This window comes from Anastrepha obliqua, unplaced genomic scaffold, assembly GCF_027943255.1.
Source record: "Anastrepha obliqua isolate idAnaObli1 unplaced genomic scaffold, idAnaObli1_1.0 ptg000023l, whole genome shotgun sequence".
NCBI lineage: Eukaryota > Metazoa > Arthropoda > Insecta > Diptera > Tephritidae > Anastrepha > Anastrepha obliqua.
In genome coordinates this window covers 1,355,245-1,365,191 of record NW_026562184.1, presented here as the reverse complement: position 1 = coordinate 1,365,191, position 9,947 = coordinate 1,355,245, and positions in this window count along the sequence as shown.

Below are 9,947 nucleotides of genomic sequence, written 5' to 3'. Positions count from 1 at the left end.
TTATAATAATATACTTGTAGAGTAACAACGAATACACATTTTGGTTTTTATTTCATTGAAATATTCTACCTGGTTCAAAAGATATGTGCAAAAAGGTCGCGCAAGGTATGGGTACGTAGGTAGCAATTACACTGGTATAACTGGTTTTTGTATTTTATATGCAGCTGCAAGGGTTGTTTTCACACGAGGTGTTGTTATAAATGCTGCCTGTTGATATTTTCATTATTGTTTTGGTGCTCAAAAGTGTAAGAAGTGAAAATATAAGTGAAAATAAATATAACTGAAACTATAAATAACTGGATACGAAATGACTTCAAGAAGAAACAAATATTTATCAAGTGCAGCATATAGAAGGTAAAAAATGTTAAATAAGCAACAATGTAAACATATACTAATTTTTTTTATTATGCAGGCTAACTGAGGAACAGCGAGAATCATATAAACAACCTTTATTTGATGAAATTTGTGACGATGACGCTCCCTATGACTTTGACTCAGAAGATGAAAAAGAAATTCAATTCAATGACATTGAAATTGCTGATGACGATGCTGAAGTTTCGCAAAGTGCCGCAGAAGTATTACCTGATTATGCGGACTATAAGGATGATGAAGAAGACGATGAAGAAGAAGAAGTAGAAGAAAATAATGAATTACCTGCTAGTGGCGAAAAATTTGTTGCACGTGATGGTACTGAGTGGATGAAAGAACCAAATGTAAGTCGTCAGGTACTCAGACAAAATATTATAAGAGAACGTTCTGGACCAGCTAGATGCACTGAAATGTTGTCAATAGAGCAAACATTCAAATGTTTCATGAACGTTGAAATGGCTGATATAATTATGCGCCACACAAATAAGTTAGCAAAAGAGACTTATAATGCTTACAACAATGCTCATCCAAACACAACTCCTAAGTCATGGACGCCTGTGTCAATAACAGAGCTGTATGCATTTTTTGGCGTACTTATTATGACTGGTGCGAACCATAGCAATGGAGGACATGTTCGAGATTTATGGAGCGTCAAAAACTATCCTTTATATCGCGCCACAATGGGAGTCAACCGTTTCTGTTCGATATTGCGGTTCCTAAGATTTGACGATAAAAACACTCGTGCAACACGCTTACTAACTGATAAAGCAGCACCGATCAGTGAGTTGTGGGCGATGATGAATAATATTCTTGCTGCACATTACAAGCCCAGCTCATGCTTGGCTTACCCTGAACGCACACGGTTTACGCAGTACATACCGTCAAAACCTGCTAAATATGGTGTCAAGATTTGGTGGATTTGCGATGCCACAAATGCATATCCACTGCATGGACAAATATATACTGGCCAAGCAGAAACTGGTAGGGAAACGAACCAAGGCGAACGAGTGGTGAAGGATTTGTCTGTCAAATACCAAGGAAGTGGCCGAAACATTACAATGGACAATTTTTTTACGACCTTGTCAGTTGCAGAACTGCTTCTCACCTGGAAACTCACGATCGTTGGAACTTTGCGCAAAAACAAATCATATATTCCTCAAGAAATGAAGCAGAACAAAAACAGGACAATTAGTTCAACGACATTTGGCTTCAAAAATAATGTGACAATGTGCTCTTATGTTCCCAAAAAAAATAAAGCAGTAATTTTGCTTTCGACCATGCATAATGATGCTGAAATAACTGACAGTGGGAAACCTGAAATAATTGAATATTATAATCGTACCAAAGGCGGTGTTGATCAAATGGACCAAATGTTTGCGGAATATCCAACACAAAGACAAACAAAACGATGGCCTCTAGCGATGTTCTTCAACATGTTGGACATTACAGCTCTTGCAGCCTACATTGTCTACGATTTGAATAACCCTATGTTGCCTTGGAGAACAAACAACAAGCGTAAGCAGATCCTGCGCAGCTTGGCTGAAGCATTGTGTATGCCCATTATTGAAGCCAGAGCCATAAATCGTCAAGTGACGCGAAATTTTTCGACTAAAATTGCTATTGAAGCATATTTCAACCGACCGCTGGAATCAATGGTGTCAACAGCAGCATCAACATCTGCCGCAGCGCACACGCCAAAACCTGTGTCCGGATCTTGCTATTTATGTTACGCACAAGAGGAAAAACGCCGTAGAAAAACCAGAAAGCTGTGCGCCAAATGTAAGAAGCCAATGTGTCTTGAACATTCGGTCACATCAACAAATTGCTCTATTTGCCATGATTTTCCTTAGATATAAGATCCATTTTTATAATTTTTATAATAAAAGTCAATAATATAATGTGTGAAATGAATATTTTTAATTTTTCAAATAAAAAAATAATATAAAAAATGTTTTTTTTGATTATTATGAGGATTTTTACTATTGGGGTACAAACGTATCCCGGGTGTGTGTTTACGTATATAATGTGTTTGGAAGGCTGTAGCTCCTGAACCAATGGTCCGATCTGGTTCAAATTTTGAATTTGAACTCAAAACTAAATAATCTTCCTAGATCCGAAGTTAGCGGTATAGAGGTATAGCGGTTCAAAAGTTACAACACTTCAAAGTTGAAGTGGATACATTTGTACCCGGGTGTGTGTTCTAGGGTTAATATATTTGCACAACTTACTGCTAGTAATAGACTTTTGGAGAAAATCCGTAAACAATGTGTACTAAGGTTGTAACATATTATGGCAGCAATACGCATGCTACATTCAATATTACATTTAATAATTAAGATAGCTGCGGTCCAGGAGACAAAACTGCACGCTAGCTCCCCCCTGATTACCAGGGACGGCTACAATGTGCACCGAAAGGACCGCGAGCGAGAAACCGGTGGTGGCCTAGCGTTCATAGTACACTAATCAGTGCAGTATCGTCTTATTGATGAAGGCATCGACCGCAGGGACAGCACCTTAGAACGTCAAGGTATAGCTGTCCGGTCAGGCGATGCCGAGCTCGAAATCTATACTAATATTATAAAGAGGAAAACTTTGTTTGTTTGTAATGAATAGGCTCAAAAACTACTGGACCGATTTTAAAAATTCTTTCACCATTCGAAAGCTACATCATCCACGAGTAACATGGATTATATTTTATTTTGGAAATAGGGCTCGAGATATAGGTCAAAACGTAGACCCGGGTAACCTTCGGATGTGTATGTACAATATGGGTAGCAAATGGAAGCTGTTGGTGAATACTTTAGTCCAGAGTATTTTTCATGCCGCTCCGTGAGTAGGGTCTCGAGATAGAGACCAAAACGTGGACCCTAGAATGTGTTTGTACAATATGGATATCAAATTGAAGCTGTTGGTGAATGCTTTAGTACAGAGTATTTTTCATGCCGCTCCGTGACTGGGGTCTCGAGATATAGGTCAAAACGTGGACCCGGGTAACCTTTGGTTGTATATGTACAATATGGGTATCAAATGAAAGCTGTTGATAAGTGCTTTAATACGGGGTAATTTTCATATCTATTGATGAATAGGGTCTGGAAATATATGCCAAAACGTGGACCCGCCGTGTCTTTGAACCGAATTAAACCAAACTTACACACATTGTTAAGGAGGTATTGAAGATGGTTTCCGTATAGTTTGGATACCTATTGGTAGATAGGGTCTCGAGATATAGGTCAAAACGTGGACCCGGGTAACCTTCGGATGTGTATGTACAATATGGGTATCAAATGGAAGCTGTTGGTGAGTGCTTTAGTTCAGAGTATTTCCATCCGCTCCGTGACTAGGGTCTCGAGATAGAGACCAAAACGTGGACCCTAGAATGTGTTTGTACAATATGGATATCAAATGAAAGCTGTTGATAAGTGCTTTAATACGGGGTAATTTTCATACCTATTGATGAATAGGGTCTCGAAATATATGCCAAAACGTGGACCCGCCGTGTCTTTGAACCGAATTAAACCAAACTTACGCACATTGTTAAGTAAGTATTGAAAATGGGTTTCGTAAAGTTTGGTTGTAATTCGTAGCACTGGCAACGGGTACAGCGTTCTTTTGAGCCAGCCATAATGTCGCTTACTTTTTTAACGCTTGGGGCGGAACTGAACTGTCAAATTGACAGTGTGAGTTACAATGTGTCAATATTTCTTTCTGATTTGGATGCCATAAGGAAAAAACGTAAGTGCAACATGTAAAAATTGTTTGTGAACTTTTTTGGAGTGGATTTTGGAACAGTGAATAATTTCTTACGAAATTTGAGAATTTAATGTGAAATCCGAATGAAATTATGTGTTCGTGGAAAAAAAATTTTTTTTCGTTTTTTTTTTTGAAAAATATAAATGGATAATGGTTAAAAAAGCTCCAATGCTTAAAAAACATATAAATTGAAACGAAAAATTCATGGATGATCAGGAAAAAAGACGATTGTTTATTCATATGCGTTGATTTGAAATTAAAAATCAATCTTCTTTTTTCCTGATTTTCAATTTATATTTTATATTTACTCAAAAACAAATAGAAAAACAAAAAATATTGTTTATGCCAAAGCGCTTGAATAAAGAATAAAGAAATAAATAATATGAAAATCATATATTTTCTGTTCTAAACCATATCTATTCTATTTTAGTGTGCCCAGCGAAGGGGGCCGGGTTTGCTAGTATATAATATTTACATACCCCCTGTCACCTGCTGCCCGGCAGGATATCTCCCTGATATTAGTGCGCTCATCAGGGGAGAAAACCGATTGGTAGTAGGTGACTTTAACGCGCATCACGATTTTTGGCATTCAAGCCTGCCAAATGATCGTAGAGGACAGCTATTGGCAGAGCAGATAGACGATTCGACGTTCAGCACTGTAAACGACGACGCCCCCACCAGGGTGGTGGGCAATTGCAGCAGCTCGCCTGACATAACAATTGCTAGCGCGGGTCTGATAAATAGCATAACCTGGCGACCTATGCTATCGCTTGCATCAAACCACTTGCCCATTATCATCTCGATCGAAAGACCTGCCGAATTTGTTTCCGCGGATCACCGGTCATACGTCAACTTTTACAAAGCTGGTTGGACCAGATTGGCGGAATTTACTGAGGACATCTTCGCAGCCCTACCCACTCCCACCGATGTGCGCGCAGGCGAACGCGCACTCCGCAAGGCGATCACAGCCGCCGCGGCTCGCTTCATATCCGCTGGACGGATCCGGGAATTACGTCCCAACTTCCCAACCGAAGCAGCCGTTATGGCAAACGAGCGTGACCGTCTACGTCAGGCCGATCCCGGGGATCCTCGAATAAAGGATCTCAATTCGGAGATCCGGCAACTGGTCACCCAACATAAGCGGACCAAATGGGTAGAGCATCTGAAGTCCTGTAACTTCACCTCTGGTTTGAGCAAGCTCTGGTCCACCGTAAGGTCCCTGTCGAACCCGACGAAGCACAACGGCAAGGTGCATATCACCTTCAACGGTCGTCTTCGTCGGACCCGAAGAGATGCGCGAGCTATTTTACCCGGCAATTTATACTGCATCCTCCGGTCGACAGATCCAAACGTTGTGCCACCAGACGGTTGCACAAACTGCCCTACAACAGTGCACCGCTTGCTTTCACCAGCGACGAGGTTCAGGGGGCCATCAAACACATGAAACCATCAAAAGCCATTGGCCCCGACGGACTAAACATGCTGATGTTGAAAAAGCTGGGTGCATTGAGAGTAGATTACCTCACAAAGGTCTTTAACCTGTCCATGGCCACTCTCATCATTCCTGATAAGTGGAAATTAGGGAGAGTGGTCCCACTGCTGAAGCCTGGGAAACCCGCCAACCAAGGGGAGTTTATCGTCCGATAACTCTCCTTTCCCCAGTAGTGAAGACACTTGAAGCCCTTCTACTCCCACTCCTCACTGAGCACCTGACTTCAGCCCCACACCAGCATGGTTTCCGAAGAGTGCACAGCACCACCACGGCACTCACCGTCATAAGCAGCCAGGTAAACCGTGCACTAAACCAAAACCGCCCTTGCGAGAGGACTGTCCTAGTAGCGTTGGACTTACAAAAGGCTTTCGATACAGTCAGCCACGCCACGCTACTAAATGACATTTTACAGTCGACACTCCCGCCAGGGCTGAAGAGGTGGATCGCGAATTACCTGAATGGTCGTCACTCGTCGGTGATATTTCGAGACCAAACCTCCAAACAGAGAAAAATAAAGCAAGGAGTACCGCCGGGTGGTGTCCTTTCACCCTTGCTTTTTAATTTCTATATTTCGAAACTCCCCCAGCCACCAGAGGGAGTCTCACTGGTCTCATACGCCGACGACTGCACGATAATTGCATCGGGCAATGACATTGATGGCCTATGCTCCAAGGTAAACGACTACCTCGCCCGCCTTTCTCGCTTCTTCACTGCGAGAAACTTAAAACTTTCTCCCACTAAATCCACGGCGACCCTTTTTACCTCCTGGACAAAGGAGGTCAAGCTGCAACTTCAGGTGCACGTCGATGATACCCCAATACCGACGGTTAACAACCCCAGAATTTTGGGAGTCACCTTTGACAGCTTGCTCTCCTTCTCAGCGCACACAACCGCTATTGCAACGAGAGTACAGAATCGCAACAAGGTCCTCAAGTCGCTCGCCGGCAGCACTTGGGGCAAAGACAAAGAAATGTTGCTGTCGACTTTCAAAGCAATAGGCCGACCGGTTCTCAACTATGCCGCGCCTGTCTGGTCGCCTGGAACCAGTGATACGCAGTGGACGAAGCTACAGACCTGCCAGAATACTGCCGTTAGGACCGCGACAGGATGTCTCCTGATGTCCCCAATTCAACACCTACACAATGAGGCCAACATGCTCCCTGTTAAGGAGCACAACAAAATGCTCGGCAAGCAGTTTCTGCTAGGGTGTCACCGTAGGCCTCACCCATGCAGACACCTGCTCGGGCCCGAGCCACCTCCCAGGCACATCAGGAGACACTTCCTCAACTACGTGGACGAGATCCTGAACAAAACAGACAGACAACTCCAGGATCAGACAGTATACAGACAGACCATTAACGACATTCATCGGGAGACCCTTACCACCTTCCTAAGCTCCCGACCCCCGAATGCCGTTATCGGAGTCCAACCACCACCCATCGCAGATGAAGAGCTCCAGCTTCCCCGAGAGTCCCGCGTAATCTTGGCACAATTACGTTCTGGATATTGTAGCAGGTTAAACTCCTACCTATCCAGAATCGACCCCGACATACTAAACATATGTCCAGCATGTGAAGGCACCCCGCACGACACTAACCACCTTTTCACATGTCCCAACAAACCCACTCATCTAACACCTATCTCCCTCTGGACCCAACCCGTCGAAACTGCCACTTTCCTGGGCCTACCGTTAGATGAGCTAGACGAAGACGACCGGTAATTACACTACACTGACAGGGCGAAGATACTGCTACAACAACAACAACAACATTACATTTAATAATAAGCAATAACAGGCTAATGCGTATTTATAGAGAGCCTTTTTTATGCATGCATAATTAATATTATCTAACAAAAATTGTCTTAGAATTATGTCTGCAAACCTTTTTTCTTTACCAAGTAGTGCATAAAAGTAAACATAAGATTCAATCGTTTGGCCAGGCGATAGAATTTCATACGGTAGTGATCCCTTCCAACATACAGCGTTGTAGTAATAAGGTTTTGTTGTTCTACTATCAATGTACGGGGAACGCTGCTGGAGTGACAGACCTTGACCGGGTCCTTCCGGTAACTTAGAACCAACTGTCGTGGGAATGTCAGTAATAAGACGCAACTGCAGTGGGTTGGCCAAGCAGTTCTACCCATTTCAGTGCCTAATGTTGCGGCAGTAAAATGTAGCGGGGAGAATCCTAATCCTTAATTGTTGCGTCAATAAACGTTGCGGGGAAAATCCTTATTCTTTAATTGCTTAAAAGTTTTGTATTTGTTGCGAGATGATCCAGTTCATAGGATCAATAAATTATACTGCGAGAGGGAGCAAATGTTGTGATGAAAACCCAAAATTCTGTGGATACTGAAACGATAGTCTTGTAGCAAAAATCCAAATATAAACTCGTTTCTTTAGCTTCAAAATTACAATTTTTCTATATTTATTTTCCAAAATATTTTCTTTAATATACATATTTATTTTCAATAAGAAAATTATTACAAATAACAAGAGTTGATAAACCTTAAAGTGTTTATAATAAAAACATATTTCGTAAGTTCTACAGATGTTTGTATAAGAATAAAAGATTTATTTTAATCGAATACTTAATGTTTAGTTATTCTAAACTCTCCCTTTTTCTTCGCCGGCGTCCATTTTATTTAGTTTGTACTTTTACTCTTCTCCTTAAGCTTAATACACACCAGGCAACCGTTGCAGCAACACGGCCATGTTAAAGCAACCGTTGCCTCGTGTGTAGCTGTGTTGCGAATTGATTTTCATGTTGCTGCAACCGTTGCCTGAATTATCAAATAAATTTCATTTTTGGGATAGGTTGCTGCAACCGTTGCATCGTGCGTATTATTGTTTACTGCTTTTACTCGTTCAGTTCGTTCAAAACAAGCGAAGAAGGTTCGTGCGGAGTAAAATAAAGTGAAAAAAGAAAAAATGCCAATTGAAAATAATGGAAATTATGTTAATTTTATTAACGAATATAAAAATTTGAGAGAGCTGTGGGATATAAGTAGTAAAAAATTTAAAAATAAAAATTTTAGAAAAAAAGCATACGAGCAATTAAAAAATGAATACAATAAAATTGATAAAAATGCTACAGTGAATACGGTAAAAAAAAAAATCATTTTCCTTCAGTTCTTTCAGCAGCCTCTCGTTCGAAAATTCGATTTTTTTTAAAAGCCAATTTTTGGACAAAATTTTCTTTCTCTTCTTTTGTTGCATCTCTTCTTCCTCATTTTCGTACAAAAGTTCGTCAATTATAATAAGAGAAGTAATTTTACGTATTTCGTCGATCATTTAAAAAATTTAATTTTACGTATCTTCCGCTTGTACCTTTCCTGCACCACAGTTATACACAATACTGAGATTGAAGCAACGGTCGCAACGTGTTTCTTAAACAAAGGCAACACGTTGCTTCAACGGTTGCCTCGTGTATATCTAGCTTTACAATTGTTATAATAATTATCGATAACACAGGGTTGTCCAGCAAGAGGTATATTTATAATCTGAGATTATTTGAAGTGTCGGATTTTGGCAGAGAAGTTTTGTATGGGTAACCTAGATTTTTTCTTCCGGTCTGAAGTTAAGCTGGCCCTATTATAACACCCGGCGCCTAGTTTGGATTAGGTTGTTTTGTTAAAATCTTGTAGATCAACATACTACCAAGCCATTCACTGAATTTTAACAAACGTATAGTGTTTCTATCTTTTGTTTGTTTTGTATTGGAAAGGGGAGTTACGTCAGATTTGTGAAATTCGCTAAACGTAAATGTTGTGTCAAGACGTCATAATCAGTACCCAATTCGCCTTGATATTCTATCGTCTTTGAGGTAGAAGACGCCACCTTCTGTATTCACTTCGCCTTGAATAGAAATGATACGTAATGGTCCCAGACTATGAAAACTGCAAAGTTAACATTTTTTGATGTGATGTTAAAATTAAGTTGAAGTGTTGAAGAAGCATGTTTTGCTGTGAAATATATACATATATATTTATCAATTATAAGCTAATAAATAAAGGAAAAAATGGCTGGCTAATGTCTATTGGGCAATTTTTGGCAAACTATAATGTCTTTATTAATGAAACTTGGTGGAGAGGTGTAAAGAAAACTCTTTATAACTCAAAATTATTCGGGAAATAATTTCGTAATTTTTTGCCTTCAAAATGCCCTCGGGAACTTCACTATAATCTGGCACATTACACTATATAATTTTTTACATATACTTTCACACGCGTACTTTTTACTTATTTTTATCCTTATATTCGAATTATTTTCATTAAAACTAAATGCAAATGCATTTCTCCATACAATCACCTTACAATTTTAAAAAGATTCGAA